General features: G+C 48.3%; 1 pseudogene; it reads right to left on the reverse strand.

The window, feature by feature from the left end:
• Window positions 1–13,289: 13,289 nt before the first annotated feature.
• Window positions 13,290–17,323, reverse strand: LOC107131059 (uncharacterized; annotated as a pseudogene).
• Between the last annotated feature and the right edge of the window lie 2,103 nt (window positions 17,324–19,426).

The raw sequence follows: 19,426 nt of genomic DNA on the forward strand, positions 1-19,426 counted from the left end.
CTGCTCTCTGCACATTTGCCCCATCCTCTTCCTGTTCACCGGCTGCCACACCTCACTTCCCGTCAGCCTCCAGGTTATTCTATTCCAGGCCCAGGCTGAGGACCTGACCGTGCCTCTCCACTGTGTTGCCTCCCGGGGACTCCTGGTTGGAGATTTTGGGCCAAAAGTGTTGTGTCAACAACGGCCAAGCTAGGCAGCCTGGGGCTCGCTTTCCAGCCTCCATCCCAGGGAAACGGCTGCCTCCTGAGGGAAGCCAGGCCTGGACAGGTCCCCGATGTCTGTTTCCAAGCCCGACTCAGTCCATCCTGCAGGGTGGTAGATGCTGCTCCTATCTTGGTGCTGTTCCTGCTGTGCACGGAAGCCATCGCCTCCCAGGGGCCGGCATAGCTGTGATTAAGAGCGGGCTTTGGCCCCACATGAACCTAGGTGCAAATTCTTGCCCACCTCATGTTAGCGGGTGGTTCGGGATGTGTACATTCCCTCTTGAAGCTTCCTTTTCCCTCTCTGTAAAATGGGACTAATGGTATAAAGGCCCCTAGGTCTCACTTACCTATCCATCCCTGGTCCCCTCTCTCTGCACTCATTACTCTGCAGTCCAATTGATCTTCCCTCCATTTCTTCCGTGTGCCTCATGACTTTGCACATGCTGTTCCGCTGCCTGGAAGGTCCTCCCCCACCTCTCTCCTTTCCGTCCTCAGAGCCGCCTTTTGGGTCTCAGCTGAATTAGGCGTTCCTTGGTAACCCTGTTCAGAAGGAAACTGTAGAGGCCACAGTGAGAGCCCAAAATGGTGATCTTATCGATGCCATCATACGTCACTTAATGACAGGATGCGTTCTGCGAAATGAGTTGTTAGGCGACCTCATCATTGTGCAAACATCATAGAGCCTGCTGCACAAACCCAGATGGTGTAGCCTCCTACACACTGAGCTATGTGTGTAGCTGTGCAGCCATGGCTGTACTGAATACTGCCGGCAGTCGCAACACAATGGTGAGTGTTTGTGTATCAAAACCTATCTCAGCACAGACGAGGTACAGTAAAAGTATGGTATAAAAAATTTAAAACTGCTGTACCTGTGTAAGATACCTGCATGAATGGAGCTTGTAGGACTGGACGTTGCTGTGGGCGAATCAATGAGTGAATGCGGAGTGATGTGATGACCTGGGACATTACTGCTCACTGCTTCACGCTTTATAAACACTACACTTTGGCAACACCACAGGTATAAAAACATATTTTTCTTTCTTCAATAATAAATCAACCCTAGCTTACTGTCAATTTTTACTTTATTAACTTTTTAATTTTTTAACTTTTTGATGCTTTCCTGGTAACACTTAGCTTAAAACAAACACATTATACAGATGTACAAAAATATTTTCTTTCTTCTAAACAAGCTTGCAGTTATGTTTTCTTTCTTTATATCTTTATTCTATACCTTTTTTCTGCTTTAATTTTTTTTAAGTTTTACTTTTACTATTTAAGCTTTTTTGTTAAAAACGAAGACACAAGCACACACATGAGCCTAGGCCTAGACAGGGCCAGGATTCTTAGGATCACTGTCTTCCACCTCCACGTCTTGTTCCACTGGAAGGTCTTCAGGGGCAATAACGCGCATGGAGCTGCCATCTTCTATGATAGCAATGCCTTCTTCCAGATTCCTCCCGAAAGACTGCCTGAGGCTGTTTTACAGGTAACTTTATATATATATGTATGTGTATACATACATGTATATATGTATACATACATACACACACACACACATATATATATATGGAGTCCATGCTCAAATAATGACAAAAGGTATAATATAGTACATACATAAACCAGTAACAGAGTCATTTATTATCAGGTATTATGTACCACACATAATTTTAAGTGCTAGACTTTTATATGACTATCAGCACGGTAGGTCTGTTTGCACCAGCATCAGAACAAACACATGAGGAATGCGTTGTGCTCCGAAGTTACGATAGCTGTGATGTCACTAGGTGACAGGAATCTTGCAACTCCGTCATCATGTTATGTGACCACCGTTGTGTACGTGGTTCATTGTTAACCAAAACGTTGTTATGAGGTGCAAGACTGTCATTACATAATTGCTTGTGTGCTTATTTATTTTGAACCTATAGTCCCTTTGAGACCTGCACTCTCCAATACAGGAATTCCTAGCCACATGTGGCATTTTAAATTTAAATTAATTAGAATTAAATACATTTAAAAATTCAGCTCCTCAGTGCTCCATTAACCGCTCGGCCATTACCATTTTAGTGCCAGTGGCGGCCCCTGAGTGTCTTTGCCTGAGAGCCCTCAGTGGCTGCTCATGCCTGTTGTACCCACACATGAGGCAAGCTGAAGGTGCCCAGGAAAAGCAATGCCCAACCAATGAATGCCAGGAGTTAGCATGTCAGTATCCCAGCTTCCTCGCCCCTCCTGCAGGGTAACTGATGTGTTTCTACCCAGTCTCCATGGACTGGGTCCACTCATCACCCTGGCCAGCCAAGAGGTGTTCCAGTCATGGCCCTGGGAAGGAACAGGTGAGCTTTGCCTCAAGAGAAAACTGAAGTGCTTGACATAACATGTACAGAGATGCAAGCAGGGACAGAGGACCATCCAGCAGGGAATGCAGCTAAGACCAGCAATAGCTGGCAAAGGCCAGAAACTGCCTCACTGAAGCCCAGCAGGAACTGGATCCAGGATTGGGTCCCCTTGTCCCCGACCACCATTAGGAACTGTGGCCATTGGAGGGCAGGCCGTGACAACCTGGGGAGAAGGACACATAACCTCCCGTCTCTCTTCTCATCCTCCTTGCTGCAAGTGCTCATTTTGGTCAAATCTAATCAGAAGTCAGAGGATAAGGGACATCATGGATGCAGTTTTTAAAGGCCATCTTCCCAGGGCTCAGGATAGCGTGGAGACAGACAGAGAATGGGTGAGGGTTGGGGTGAGGCTGGAGAATACTTAGCCCAGGTGGGCACAGTGCTCTTTCTTCTAGGACTTTGACTCTTCAATTGAATGATGAAATTATTTATTAGATGCTAAGAAAAGCAGTTCCTTTATTCCTGCAAGAAGGTAGCTGGGAGTCTGTCATTACTCCCAGCTACCATGATTCCTTGGTTCTGCCCCAGAGCTGGTTTATTCCAAGCAGGTTCTCCAGCCTCCCTTGCTTATCCTGAGTCCTCCCTGTGCCCTCCCAGCAAATGTGCTCTTTGCTTCCAGTGGCCAGTATCAGTTTCTGTTGCTTACAACCATCAAGCCCTACCTGGGCAAAGCCCATATGAGACCCTGAAGTCTTTGAGGGCAGCAGAACAGGACATGAATCTAGACATTTGGGTAACATTCATCATTCCAAACAGATTTTAGGGCCTAAGAAACTTGCCTAGGACACCATACTCAGTGGGTAGCAGAAGTCAAGACAGAGCCAGTGCAGCAAAGACTTACCTGGTATTGTTTCTAGGGCTGGGAGCCCTTGTTTTAATGGACCAAGCAACTCATCCTGCCCTGTTTTTCCTCCCTCCTCCTACATTGGGCTTTTACCTGTCACTTGGACACATGAAGCTTGTTGTTACCTCAGGGCCTTTGGACCAGCTGTTCCCACCTCGCAGTCCTTCACTCTGTACCCATATTTACCTACCTAGTGCAGAGCTGGAATTCCAAAACAGGAGGCTCCACATACCAGCCTCATGAATGAGAAATTGGAACATGGAATTGAATAAGGAAAAGTCCACTGATTTTGTGTGAGGCAAGAACAGACACTGAGTGCAAGGGCCGGGGTAGGAATGGGAAGCATCTGGTCCACACGGTAGGCAAAGGTCAAGTTAAATTTGGACCCGTGTTGCCTCTTATATTCAGAAGAAACCGGGATCCTGTGGCCCCAGAGTAATTACTGGCTGTCGTGCAATCACTGTGGATTCACAGGCCCTCCCCCTGCCAGACCCCTCATGGTGACGCCTGCTAGTGAACTCTACTTCCTGCTGTGGACTTAAAGGGCACATCAGACCTGTCTGCACTATTTTTGAGAGTTCCTCTGAATCTGTAATTTCCAAAATCAAAGAAAATCAAGCCAAAGGAGAAGCAGCAGGCATGGGGCCTTGTGGGGCCTGGACAACCATCTTGAGGCATGGCAGAGGGTGGGGTGGAAGCGGGTGACTATTCTCCATCGGTGTTGGGTTTTAGACCGGGAAGAGATGTGAGCCTTTAGGCTGCTGGGGGTAGCTGGATTGGGGCAAGGGAGTGGACAAGTGAGCCTCAGCTGGGAGGTCAATGATAGTCCAGGCATGAACCACGGGCTGGGGGCGATGGAAACGGGCAGTGGAGACAGACCCAGAAGGCACCAATGAGGCAGAACCCACAGGTCTTGCTGACTGTCCATGGAGTCTGGTGGCTCAAGGGAGCCAAGGCTGACCTGAAGGGGGATTTTTTTCTGCTGGACAGGGAGCTCTAGAAAGACAAGGATCCCATTTCCTGGAACTTCTAGGGCCTAGATCGGTGCAGAGCAGAGACAGAGAGCTGAGGGTCAGCCATCTGGAAAGAGGCCCAAGAAGGGGTTACCCTACACTCTCCGTCCCCAAACCCCATCCCACCTCCAGGAAGGCTCCCCATGCTTTGTTTGCCCAGAGGAGTCTGATGCGTTCCCCAAAAGTAGATTAAAACATGCTCTGGAATGCTCCCTGGAGGCCGGGAACAGAAGTCTTGAGCCTGGAGTGAACATTAAATACATATGGGTAAGGCCCCCAGCAGCATTCAGAATGAGGCCGGAGCTCGCGGCCATATGGGGATGTGGTTGTGGAAAAAAAATATTTATAAAATGGCTTTTCCAAATGTTTAATCTACAGCAGATGCATCTAAAATTAATCTGTTTGGCTTGGCTTTCACTGTGGGGAGATGCCATTTCGTCGTGCCGGCCGCCTGGAGCAGAGGAAATGGGGGTTGTAAAAGATTCATCTGTTTGTGAGTCAACTCCAAATGAAGATCTTCAGAGGGCAGGGAGGCAGGGCAGGCAGGAGAGCAGGTCAGGAAGAGAGGGAAAGAGGTTCCCCCACACCCCCTGCTTCCCGTGGGTCACCCACACGTTAACTATCGTCTCATGGATGCTGTGTGTTGAATCTTTTCCACTGGAGTAATAATCTGATAGCTGCATTTCTTACTAAGATGTTGTGCTGTCCCTCCAACTACAGTTGAGTAATGGGTCCCACAACAACTCCTACGTGTGGTATTTCCGTTATTTTTGCAGAAGGGAAAACAATCCCCTATTGAGAGTACTTTATACCAGAGAAGTTTCTGGAATGGAACACAGAACCACTGACTTCTCCAACCTCCTGCTCACTATACCCAGCCACCTTCGCCATCTCACAGATCCTGAGCCCTTTCCAACTGCAGGGCCTTTGCATACTCTGCTCCCTCTGCCTGGAAACTCTCCTTTCCTGCTTTAGACTAAATATCAATTCCTCAGTGAGGCCTTTCCCGAACTTCCAAGCCCAGAGTGGGTGTGCCCCATGGTCTCTCTTCACTGTTCTTAACACACTCGCAACCTCATTTTGATGGTGGGACGCTGCAGCTCACGTCTGAGTCCCACCCAAGACTTGGCCCACTTCTGTGCCCTGCACAGATGGACGGATGGTTGGATGGATTGGGTGGGGGGTCTGGATGGATGGATGGTGGATAGATGGATGAATAGTGGATGGATAAATGGATTAATAGATGGATAAATGGATGATGGATGGATGGAAGGATGAATGGATATATGGATGGAAGAATGGGTGAATGGATGGAAGAACATATGAATGAATGGGATGGATGGATGGATGGTAGATGGATGGTCCATCTATGTCAGGCCTGCATGACACCTGGCCTGGAGGAGCCACCCAGTCGACATCTGCTGACAGGACGGACAGACGGAGAGGAGGTGAGTGACGGGGGCCCTCAGGTGCTTTATCTTTGGAGACTTGGGCAAGGAAACAAGATACCTGGAAGCAAGTGCATTTTTGTGAAGGTGTGCAGGTCCTCACAGTCCTGGAATGCTGTCCCCAAAACCTGGTCTGAGAGAGAGAAGGGGACAGGCTCCCCCAAGAAGCCCTCCAGCTTCATTTTTAGCTACTCAGGTGTGGGAGGCAGAATAATGGTCTCCAAAATGTCCATGCCTCAACCCCCAGAACCTGTGGATATGTCACCTTACATGGCAAAGAGACTTTGCAGATGTGATTAAATAAGATTTACAGATGGGCAGATTACCCTGGATTAGCTGGGTATCTAAGTGGGCACAATCTAGTTACTTGAGTGTCAACATCACTCATCATTAGGGAAATGCAAATCAAACACCATTCATCATTAGGGAAATGCAAATCAAAACCACAATGAGATACCCCCTCCCCAAACACACTCCTTAGGATGGCTTAAAAAAGAAAGAAAGAAAGAAAGAAAAATAAAACTAGAGTTGATGAGAATGTGGAGAAATTGGAAACTTTGTGCATTGTTGGTGAGAATATAAAATGAAAAACAGTATGGTGGTTTCTCAAAAAATTAAAAATAAAATTATCATGTGATCCAGCAATTCCACTTCTGGGTGTGTGCCCCAAAGAATGAAGCAGGGACTTGAACAGACACCTGTGCACACATGTTTACAGCAGCGTCATTCACAATAGCCAAAACGCAGAAGCACCCCAAGTGTCCACTGATGGATGAATGAATACACAATGAGGTGCACCCAAACAATGGAATATTACACAGCCTTAAAAAGGAAAGGAATGCTGACACAGGCTACAGCATGGGTGAACCTTGAAGACATGATATTAAGTGGAATCAGTCTCAGAAGGACGAATACTATCTGATTCCACTCATATGAAACCCCTACAGTAATTCATAGAGACAGAAAATAGCATGGTAGTTTCCAGGGACTGGAAGACAAGGGAATGGGGAGTGAATGTTTACGGGGGACAGGGTTTCAGTTTGGGAAATTGAAAAAACTCTGGAGATGAATGGTGGTGATGGTTCCACAGCAATGTGAGTGTACTTAATGCACCAAACTACACACTCAGAAATAGTTAGGGTGGGAACTTTTATGTTATGCGTATTTTACCACAATTAAAATTATGTTTTTAAAGTAGAGAAACTCTGGCAGCCACAGTGAGAGTGACACCAGCTCCTAAGAAGGGTTGCGACCATGTAGCACGAGCAGAATTCCATGTCCCAACGCTGGCCCTGAGCGGAGGTCATGTGCAGGCTGCAGAGAGGCCCCCGGCCAAGACAGCCAGCCAGGAAGGGGGACCTCAATCCCACAACTCCTAGGAAGTGAAGTCCACCAACGGCCTGGAACAGAAACCCATCCTCCTCTGGAGCCTCCAGAAGGAACGCAGCCCTGTGCACCCCCGATTACAGCCCAGCGAGGAGACCCCTGAGCACTTCCCACCCACGGAACTGTAGGAGGGTAAGCTGGTGTTGCTGAGCTAAGTCTGTGCTAATTTGCTAAGGCAACAGAAATATTATCTAGCATTCAGGAAATATATTAATAAGACTCCAGGAAAGCACAGCGCAGTGCAGGGAGGGGGTCCAGGGCCCAGTTCAGCCATGAACTGTGTAGCTCTAGGGCACACAGGGCCTTGGTTTCCCCACCTGCATGGCAAAGGGGTTGGCTTATAAATGGTTTTCTTTTATTTCTTTTTCTTCCCCTTTTATTTGGCTGTGGAGACCTCTTGAGTGACATCTTCTGTCAAAGCCCCAACATATGTACCAGATGAAATATGTTTAAAGGCCTGCTCTGTTTGGAGTGAGAGTGGGGCTCTGGTTCTGCCTCCTGGGTACCCTTCAACCCACCTCTGGGGGCCCGGCACCTCCAGCTCTGCAGAGCCTTGGTGTCCACCAGCATTGTCTGCAGATGGCCAGCCTGAGGCTTCTGGGGGCCTGAGCTGACTGCTGGGCTTGTTAGATAATATCAAGCTTCTTGAAACACAGATATGACTCCCAACCTCCCTCCCTTCCTGGCCCGCACTGCTCTTGGGAAGGTGAAGCCCCTGCAGGGTCCAGCTTCTGCTGATCTCTCAGCCCCTGCCCACTTCATGCCACCTGTCCCCGAGCTTCAGTCATGTGACTGCCTCTCAGATCTTGTGCTCTTTATTCTTCCACAGGGCCTTTGCACGTGCAGTTCCCTGAGCCTGAAATGCTGTGCTCACCCCTCCTTGCCTGGGCCCCTCATGAACCTACTGCTCACCTCACCTTTTCCTTCCCTCCCTGCCTAGGTCAGCCTGTCCCTCACTCTCCACCCACCGCTCCCCAAACCCTGTTAAATGTTCTCATGCCTCTCCTTTGTGGTTCTGACTAGTTACAATGTTACAACTTCTAACAAAAATTTTGGTTAATGTCTGCCTTTTCCACTAACATAATCCAATTCATGTAGCACTTACCTTGTGCAGACCCTATTCTAAGCACTTTATATGTTTGTTCATTTTATCTTAAGAAAAAAACTTCTGAAATTGATACTATTGTCATCACCATTTAACAGATGAGAACACTAAGACACAGAGATGTTATGCAATTTGTCCAAGATCACACACTACTGAAGAGCTGAGGTTTAAGTCTAGTCTGTCTGTCCATCCACCCATTCACACACCCATCTATTTATCCATTCATTCACCCACCAATTCATCCATCAATCCATTATTCACCTATCCATCCATCCAATCATCTATCCATCCAACCACCCGCCCACTCACCCCCATTTATCCACCCATGCATCCACCCATGCATCCATCCATCCATCCATCCATCCATCCATCCATCCATCCATCCATCTATCCATTCATCATCAGCTCCATGAGGACAGGAATTGTGATGCTCTGTTCACTGCTCTAACTCCAAAGTCTAGCACATTTGTAAATATTTACAGGATTATAAGACAAACCCTGATCTGTGTTCTACCATAATTCTCCCCAGGAGAACCCTCCTGGAGTCACCAGGGGTGGAGGAGAGGGGACCTTGGCTGTCTTTACCCTCTCGTGCTGGTCAAAAGTGGCCTCCAGCAGAGCATTTTAGCGGCCCTGCAACCAGCACGTCCTCTCCATGTGCTGCATTGGGGAACCCCTTGCAGCAGGAGTTGACAAGAATGGGGTGAGGGAAGAAAGATGAGCAGAGAAAAAGAACTTAGTGTTGCAGCTCTGTCTACCTAAGAGCTAGTGCAGTTGGCAATATAAACAGGATAGAGGAGAGGCTTAGGAAACGCATGGCCAAGGACATCATACAAGGAAATTGGAAGAGGCCCCATGTTTCCAGGCTCACAGCCTCAGGCCTGGTATCAGCAGAAGCCCCACCCTCATTAATGCTGAGGGGCCTTGGAAGAGCCCCCAGCCAGTCTGTCCGAGCACTTGCCACAGAACCCACAACTGTCTGGCCTCCTCTGCTGGGGACAGTCATGTTAAACAGTGGCCTGCGATGAGCACAGTGTTCCTGCTGATGGCCCTGCCTCTGATATCCTTGAGGTGCTGGGACAGGGCTGAGTAAAAATAGAGACAGAGAGAAGAGCCTTCCCCCAACTCTGCTTTCCTGAGCCCCAAAGCAGCAGGAAGAGTCTCCTCCATTTCCTCCCCATTACAAAACCACAGCCCACGTGTATGGGAAAGGAGACACCTGGGAGGAGACTGTGCCCTATGATGGAGAAGAGCGAGGTGCCCACATCCCAGTGCGCTGGACAGACAGCGATGGAGCCTGCTCATGGGTACGGCCTCTTTCAATCCTCTCCTTAAAACCAGATCTGTGGATCTTGGGCTCATGGTTAGCCCTGTCAGAATCAGGGTCAGCCCTTAAACGAATCTGGATGGAAGAGCCGTGACCAAGGAGCCAGGCAGATCTGCTCTCAGTCACGTTCCAAGCCCTGGGACCCTGGTCCAACTGCTGAAGCTCCCTGTGCCCCATTTTGTCCATCTGTGAAACGGGGATGCTCTTGGCACGTAATTCATGCGGCTGTTCTATGTACGTGATACTGCAAACTGCATGCTCGGCACAGCACCTGGCCCTAGCAAGTGTTCTGTAGACGTTAGCCATGTTATTTTTAATAACAAGACTCTTGGACTTAAACTGCAATTTTTCTACCCGATTCCCCCTTAAGAGAGTCTCTTTCAGCCCCAGCTGAGACGGAAATGAGGAAATGAACCTGACATCCACTCTATACATCCCTTTGATGAGAGTCACCCTTCAGGAGGAGAGACCTCATTGAAATGTAATTTTTTCCCCATTAATCATCCACCCAGACAGCTCTCAGTTCTCCAATTCTCTTAAGCAAATAACAACCAAAAAAAAAATCTTTTCTTTAACCTCTAAGTACAGATTTCTATAATAAAAAGCATGGCATTGAAGCAGTTATCTCCTCTCATCTGGTTTTCCCTTTCATACTCACAAAGGTCTCTCTCTCTCCCCCTGTCCTCACCATCTTCCTTTCTTTGAGGCCAGATGCATGCATGGAAGAGATAGCATCATCATAGGCCAGGACTGGTCTCCATGGAGTCCAACTTTGAAAAGTCAAGCAACCCCGGGCTTGGCCCCAACCCATACAATTTCCCCGGGTGCTTCCTCCCTGAACTCCTGATTCCTCAGCCTCTTAAAGTGGGGATAATAACATTAACAGCTCAGGCTGATGGTCGGGGACTGCCATTGTTGAATGTGTAGATTCAACAAGTATTGACTGGATGTCTACTGGGTGCTGGGACCAAGGGATCTAGCCATGGGCAAGATGTAGTGGGAGGCCTCTTGGCACTTTCTTTCTAGGGCCAGTCCTGGAGGAGGCATTCTTGAAATGGAAATTGCAGAGTAGGGATCCCCAAGACAACTGTGACTGATTACAAATTTGGGGTCCCCAAGCCTATCCTCAGGGTTCATAATTTGCTTAAAGGATTCACAGGACTCACTGAAAGCCACTGTACTCTGTCACAGTTTGTTACACAAAATAATTTAGATTAAAACTGGTCATTGGAAAAAAACATGGAGCAGAGCCCAGGGAAGTTCCAAGCATAAAAATTCTAGTTGTCCTCTCCTAAGTCCCAGACAGCACTCACTTTTCCTGGCAATGATGTATGACCACATACATGGAGATTTGCCAGCCAGAGAAGCTCGTGTGAGCCTCCATACCCAGAGTTTTTATTGGGGTTCAGGCACGTAGACATGCATGACTGCCTATGTGGCTGGCCTTTGGCCTCCAGTCCTTCCAAAGGTCAGGTTGGTACTGGGTGACCAAAGACCCCCACCATAAATCATACTGTTGACATAGATAATCTTGTGTGGCCTAAGATTTCCCAGGTAAACAAAGACACTTTTATCAGACAGGACATTCCAAGGGCTTAGAGGCCACCTCCCAGGAGCCAGGGACAAAGGCCAAACTCTCTCTGGGCAGTGTGAATTCTTCACTGCCCATAAGTTTAGCTGCAAAATCACTCAAGATGTGAACTTCACTCTTATCTGCGTCTTCCTCTTCCAGCCAATATAGCACTACTCACACAGGCATGCAGAGATCACACACAAAGAAAAGCAAAGGAAAACCATGCAAATGCTCAGCAAACGGGGACATTTAAACAGAGGAAGGTGCATCCGTGCTGGGAGATACAGAGCAGCAGATAAAATGATGAGGCACTGCTCTATGATAGCTCTGTATGGTGGAAGGAAATGCTGTTGGTGAAAAAGTCTGTTGTAGAAAAATTGTTATTGAGTAACCACTTGGCCCTGGGTAATTTATTTAACCCCTTGAGCCTCTTCAATTTCCTTGTCTCTAAAATGGGGCAATGCTTTGATCTCCTACCCAGGTCTGTTGTGAGGAGTAAATGGAGCCACATCTAAGAAGCAGCTGGCACACTTGGGGCTGAGCCTGGGCCAGCTCTTAGCACCGTGACTTCACTCTCAAGTCCTCAGGGTGAGGCTGCAGGGCACAGGGAGACTTTTCTGAGGGACTCTTCTTGGAGACATTTACTACCAGGCAGCAGCCTTGACCACTCAGACATTCATAATTCATTTGGTAGACTGATCAATTTGTTCATTTCTCCATAATAAGGCCCTGTACTAGGTGTTGGATTTTGAGGAGTAATAAAGCCGCACAAAGTCTTTACCTTCAAGGAGAAACCAGTCCAGGGTGGAAGACAGACTGCAAACTTAGCCCAGAGATGGGGTGAACTGGCCCAAGCTCACACAGCCGGTCCTGAATGCCCTGCTCACAAATGAGACAGATACAAAGTAGATGTTCCACCAATTCTGTGTTGAAGTGAGGTGGGCTGAGCGGATGGGGCAGGGGCCATCATTGTGTCTCTGGCCAAAAGGGCTGCATGTGAAGTGGCCTGGATGTCTGGTCATGAGAGAGATCAAAACTTCAAGGACGGGAGAAGAGTCAGGGTGGTCGGAGCAGAAAGTCCACGAGAAAGCGAGTGGAAAGAGGTGGTCAACAGGGGTCCAAGGGGCAGAGTTTTGAGGGCCAAAGTGAGGAGGGGACTTTATCCCTAAGGTGATGGAGGGTCTGTGAAGGGTTTTAATCCAGGGGTGGCGTGTTAGAGTTGTGTCTGCCAAAGATGCTCCTGCTCATGGGACAAGGAAAGGCAATGGGTGAGAGAGGAAGCAGGAATCTTGGTTAGAAAGCACCTGCCATCATCCAGGCCCAAGAGGCGCGGTGTGTTCTGCCACAGTCTTCTTTCCAGGAACCTTCGCTTCCTCCGGCTGTCTTGAGAGTTGACTGCTAATGTAGAGTGTGCTTGAGCCAGCTCCTCTGGGCTTGAAAGAACTCGTTGTTAAATATTCAGGAAATTTGTGAGCCCATTGTTAAACCATTGGTAGCTTTGCAATTGGCATAGAGGAAGTATTGACACCACAGACATTGGCAAAAACTATAAATCAGCACTCTTCCTCCTGTGATCCCTGAGAGCTGGTTTACCAGAGCACGAATGCTTCTAAAGACGCTGCTGTTGCCTTCTCTGGAAAAGTGTCCATGACTGAGAAGGTCCTCCTTGCCCACCCCACAGGCATCGTATAGCTGATGACTGACTGACATGGGGTTTGAATGCTTTGCCTCGCACCTAACACAGTTTCAACTCCGTGGCATCATTTTTGTTCCAGGGCTCCCCATGGGACTGTGCTAGACTCCAGCTGAGACCAATCGTTGCCCAGACCCTTTCTGCCCTCACTGCCTTTCCAGCTTCTCCTTAGAGCCCTCCTTCAATATATGTCTTGTGTGAGGATCTCACAGCATTTGGCCAAGTGTGATGCCCAGACCACTTGTATCATGGTCCTGGAATCCCACCCTGGACCTACTGAGTCAGAGCCTTTGGATTTGGGGCCCTAGCACATGCCTTTGTAACAAAGGCTCTTTGAAACTAGCGTTTGAGGGAGCTTGGCTAAAGTTAGAGAAACAGAACAAAGATCTGCAGGAACAGAGCAGCCTTGAATGGGGGACCCGAGAGAGGAACCCCACCCTATGAATGGACCCCAGGAGAGACGTTCAGGAGTTGCATTTTATTGACATCAAGTAGCAAACATTCCTGTGTCCCCAGGAAGGGTGAGGTTCTGTGCCAGGTTGGGATGAGTTTACTGAAATGTTCGAGAAAGAAAGCGCTCTTCCCGCGGAGAACATCACTCTTAAAACTCCACCTCCCCGTGGCTTCACATCAGCAAAGCCCAGAGATCGCGCGAACCACACATGGAGACCAACAGGACTGAGAAGGCAGATCTGCCGGGGTTAGGGAAGAGCTTGAACCTGCGGCTGCAAAGTCGGCGCTCGGCAGACACTCAGGATGCTCTGCTCCTTTCCAAGACCTGGGCCTTCCTTTTGATGACAAAAGTTGCCTTAGCCCCAGCTCCTAAGCACTTAGAAACAAAATAAAATTAAGTTTTGAATAACAAGTCTTCAGTTGTTGGGGTGAGGTCACTGTTGAACCACTGTGTCAGGCCCAAAGAATGTTTCCATTGCCCGCCGCCTCTCGGGTGACCCCCTTGAAGGAGGCCCGCCTGCTACAGCAGGTCACAAATAGAGGGCAATTAATTTTTACAGCCCTCTGCTCTCAACGGCCACCACATGCTGGGGTGAGGTCACTCTTGCCGCTTTATTTTTATCTGTTTTAAAGATGTTGGTGCCTTGAGACTCACACTTCCCCCGTGAGCTCAGATCCCCTGGTTCACAAGTGGCGGTTCTGCAGAGCTCCATGGTGGGTGACTGTGGGTGACAGCAAAGACCACCACCTGATATTGTGTGAGCTCAGACGAGTTCCTTCCCCTCTCAAGGCCTTGGTTTTCTCAACCCCAAATGCTAAGCATCGACTAGACTAGCATTTCCCAAAAATCAGTAATTTCTGAACCGCCACCATCATTTTGTCCTGACCCAGCACCTGTACTATAATTCAAGTCCCTATTTTTCTTTTTCTGTGAATCACCTCACTTTTCTAATGAAACATTTAACTAAAAGGGAACTTGATATCATTATCATAAATGGAAGTTGATGTTGCTTGCCATTAATGAAAGGTAACTACAGAAATAAATACCTTGACCACAAATGAACATTGCTAAATTCCAGCCAGATACTGCTGCCTGCTGATGGCTTCAAGCCTGAGGCCTCTCTCTCTTTGTTCAAAAGGGAGCTTAGAAGTGTCAGGAGGTGCTAAAGACTCTTAGTGCCAGATGAAGAATTTTCCTTTGATCTAACCAGAGGGGAATAATTTTCACACTATATAAATCGATGCCCTAAAATCTAAAATCACCTTCCCCTCAACCAGCAGCTCGGATGAAGAAGCTGGGAACTTGGAAAGACACTGGTTTAGATCTTTCCTACAAATCTTTACTTTTGAGTGATGATATAAAGCTCTAGATTGCTTCTGGAGCTTTCTTCCAAGCTACCCAGCATTTGGCCAAGTGTGGTGCCAGGAACACCTGTATTACAGTCCTGGGACCCCAACCTGGACCTACTGAGTCAGAGCCTTTGGATTTGGGGCTCCAGCACCTGCCTTTGTAGCAAAGGCTCTTTGAAACTAGCATTTGAGGGGGCTTCACCCAATTTAGAGGAACAAAATTTGGCACTCGTCAGAAGGCCTACGGGAACAGACCAGCCTTGAATCAGGGCTGGAGCCTTCAATGACAGTGGACCGAGAATCCAATGTGGTTAGTGCTGGCGGTGTCAGCCGCTGTGCACTTGTGCAAATAAACGATTGTCTTCTGGATAAGGTAGAAATGCCTGGTGGACTTATTCCGAGCCAGAGAAGACCCAGCAAATTCCTCTGACTCTGTCCTCAGAATGGTGTGGAATGAACTCCACCCCTTCGATCCCAGGAGAGACCTTAAGGAGTTGGATTTTATTGACATCAAGTAGCAAACATTCCTGTGTTCCCAGGAAGGGTGAGGTTCTGTGCCAGGTTAGGATAAGATTATTGAAACTTTTGAGAGAGATAGAGCTCTTCCCGCTGAGAAGCGTCAACCTAGAGCTGTGAGTGGGGCTGGGGTTCCGGGCTGGCCCTGTCTCTGCTCTTGCAGTTTCACTGGGAGTTGTCAGCTCTGCCCTCTCTGCCAACAGAAACTTGGAAGCAGCCGTGCCTTTCTGCCTCCCGCTCGCCCTCCCAGCAGGTCTGATCAATGTCCGTTTTAAACCAGGACATTTCTTCTCGCTGTGGAGCCTGTGAACATACGGCTCTCTGGAGCCCAGCTTCTCCTTGTTCGTTGTCGTGCAGGGACTGCCGTTTGAAGAGAAAAGTCAGGTTGGGAGGCTCTGCTGCAGTCCCCCTCTTTGAAAACCAGGTGAATTCCAAGCAAGGGCAAAGATGATCATGTATCCTGAGAGGTTCCAAGGCTCTGTGCCTCGCCTCCTCATCTGAGGCAAGGTAGCCACTGTCCCATCCTCATAATATGGCTAGGAGGAGGGAATCAAGTCAAGTCTACAAAGCACTGAGCACACACACACTAAATAACAGAAGCTGTTCTGGGCGGGATAGTGTCCCTCCCAAAATTTATGCCTCCCCAGAACCTCAGAATGTGGGCTTATGTAGAAATGCAAATGTACTTAGGTCAGTTGACATCATAATGGATCAGGGTGGGTCCTAAATTCAGCGACTTGCACCCTTACGAGAGGAAAGGGGTACAGAGCTATAAGAACACAGGAGAGAGGAGCCACTTGGCCGAGAGTCAGACTGGAGTTTTGCTGCCATAAGCCAAGGAGCATGGAGGATTCCTGAGTTGCGTGGAATGGATTTTCTCTTACAGCCCCCAGAAGGAGCCAGCCTTGCTGATACCTTGACGTTGGACTTCTGGCCTCCAGAATTGTGAGAGAACAAATTTCTGTTGTGTTCAACCCCCTGGTTCTCTGTAACAGCAGCCCTAGGATTATAATGCAGAAGCTAATTTACTGAGCACATAGTAGGTACTAAGCATTTTGTTAAACACGTTACACACATTGTCTCCAATCCACCCACCTGATGAAGTTGATGCTGCCATCACTTCCGGGTTACAAATGGAGAAACCGAGGCCCTGGGATGCTGTCATCACTTCCGGGTTACAAATGGAGAAACCGAGGCCCTGGTGCTCAGCTGCCCAAGTGCACCCAGGTAAGTGGCAGACCTGGAATTTTTAAACCCTTGTCTCTCTGTTTCCCAAAACCTTGTTTGTTCTAGTATCACTCAGCTCCATGAGGCAAGAACTGGGTAGGGCTCTTGTTTTCTAATGGATCTCATACCTGGCAAAGTTCCTGGCATGTTGCAGGCCCTCAAAAAAATGTGTAATGACTGCAGCTGGGCAAGGTGGCTCACATCTGTAATCCCAGCACTTTGGGAGACCGAGTTGGGTGGATTGCCTGAGGTCAGAATTTCGAGACCAGCCTGGGCAACAGGGTGAAACCCCATCTCTACTAAAATAAAAATACAAAAAATTAGCCGGGCATGGTGGTGGACATCTATAGTCCCAGCTACTTGGGAGGCTGAGGCACGAGAATCACTTGAACCCGGGAGGCAGGGGTTGCAGTGAGCAGAGGTAGCACCATTACACTCCGACCTGGTTAACAGAGCAAGACTCTGTCAAAAAGAAAGGAAGAAAAGAAAAAGGAAGAAGGAAGAAGGAAGGAAGGAAAGAAGGAAAGAGAAAGAAAGAAAGAAGAAAGAAAGAAAGAAAGAAAGAAAGAAAGAAAGAAAGAAAGAAAGAAAGAAAGAAAGAAAGAAAGAGAAAGAGAGAAAGAGAGAAAGAGAGAGAAAGAAAGGGAAAAGGGGAATGACTGCATTCTGTGATCCTGTAAATTCAGAGGATTTGGGAAATGTACGCCCTTTATTGAGCTAGTAAATAAACAGTATATTGAAGGCCTACTGTGCGCCAGGCACCAGGAACACAGCAACAAACAAAAGAGCCATAGCTCTGGCTTCGTGGAGTTCCCAGTCCAGCAGTGGGGCACTAACACTGAGGAGGTGAGCCCTGAGAGAAAGCAGGTGGTTCCTGTGCTGGTCATTGTACTGAGTGCTGGGAAGGACCTCACAGGGAAAAGCAGCACAGAGGAGCTGAGGACGCTGTGTGACAGAAACGGTGCCATCGTGTTGCCTGGGGTTCTCTCCGAAGGCCCGTGCTGCATCCAGGACTGTGGGGGCCTGGAGAGCAGGCTGTCTTGAGAAGATTCTAGAAAAGTCTAAGAGTTCATCCCTTTTATTAGCTGTATTGTTTACTCTTTAGAAAAAAATAAAAGGAGGTCTGGCTTTCTTCCCTTGGCCTCTAAGATGCCTGACCTTGCACCCAGGGCCTTCCAGGTTGGGCCCTTGGCAACAAAAGCAGGGGCCCCACAGTGATGGCCCCTCCAGCGAGGAGGCTGTGCTGCTCAGCCTGGGTCTCCTGCACTCCCCTGGGAACACGTAGCAGGTGCAGACAGCCAGCCTGGAACCTGGGAAGCTTGTCCAAGGCCACAGCCAGCAAACCCGTTTCCGGAGCATCCCCACTTCCTGGGGTGCGCACCCTCCTCCCTACTGATCTCCAAAGTCGAGCCCTGAAGAAATTCTAAATTAAAATACAAAAAATTAGCCTGGCATGGTGGTGGGCACCTATAGTCCCAGCTACTTGGGAGGCTGAGGCACGAGAATCACTTGAACCCAGGAGGCAGGGGTTGCAGTGAGCAGAGAGAGCACCACTACACTCCAACCTGGGTGACAGAGCAAGACTCTGTCAAAAAGAAAGGAAGAAAAGAAAAAGGAAGAAGGAAGGAAGAAGGAAGGAAAGAGAGAAAGAAAGAAAGAAAAAGAAAGAGAGAGAGAAAGAAAGAAAAAGAAGGAAAGAAAGAGAAAGGGAAAAGGGGAATGCAGCCCCTGAATCGGAAGGTCAGGGAGAGGAGGTGCTGTGATGTCTGCGTAGGGTCTTAACTTCGGTTCTCTAAAGGAGAGAAGAAAGGAAGGGAAGAGAACAGCTGGAAAAAGAAAAAAGAAAGAAAATGGCTATTTATCTTGATTTTTATTTGGTTATAAAAATAACCCAAGTTTGCTCTAAAAAATTCAAACGTAAGAGAATCAGTTGGTCTTTAGGCTTTGGTGAGCACAAGAACCTAGTGGGGAGATGATTTAAAATGCAGATTCTGCGGGCCCTGTCCTGGGGTGATTCCGGGGTAAGCAGCTCATGGGGTGCACGCTTAGAAGTGCTGATGTAGAAAGTATGTGCCGGGCCGGGCGTGGTCGCTAACGCCTGCAATCCCAGCACTTTGGGAGGCCAAGGTGGGTGGATTACCTGAGGTCAGGAGTTCGAGGCCTGCCTGGCCAACATGATGAAACGCCGTCTCTACTAAAAATACAAAAATTAGCTGGGTGTGGTGGCAGGTGCCTGTAATCCCAGGCAGGAGAATCGCTTGAATCCAGGAGGCAGAGGTTGCAGTGAGCCGAGATCGTGCCACGGAACTCCAGCATGGGCAACAAGAGCAAAACTCTGTCTCCAAAAAAAAATATATATATATATGTATATATGCCATTCCTTTCCAATTAGAAGCATTCTGCAGGGAGAGAAAGTTCCACCAGGGAAAGACTGGAAGGATGGTGGGCCCCCTGGAGAGACCGCAGAAGCCTGTGCATGACATCTCACCTTTTGGCAAGGATCCTCTTCTAGCTCAGAAATTCTGCTTTGGGACAGGACCCAGAATGGAGTCAGCTCCACATCAAGTCACTCAGAGGTTGTTGATGGGTTAGACGTGAGGTGCTGTGAGAAGCGTGGCTGGACAGCATTTAAAACAAACCAGAATGTCAGAACTCACCGAAGATCAGGACGCTGCCCAGAGCTAGCCTGAAGGGGGCTCCTAGGAAGACGCCAGCATCGACCACAGAGCAAAGATCTGCAGGCTGGAGATTTTAAGAAGTTTCTAAAACTTTTATTGTTGTTACATAAAACTGGCCAATTAATGTTAGTGTCACCAGAGCTGGGAATTTCTCCTTAGAAGCTCAGTGCTTGTTCCTGGTGGCATAAGTGAACATTTGTCCCACTGTCAGCTCTGA

This window comes from Macaca fascicularis, chromosome 10 (assembly GCF_037993035.2).
Source record: "Macaca fascicularis isolate 582-1 chromosome 10, T2T-MFA8v1.1".
Lineage (NCBI taxonomy): Eukaryota > Metazoa > Chordata > Mammalia > Primates > Cercopithecidae > Macaca > Macaca fascicularis.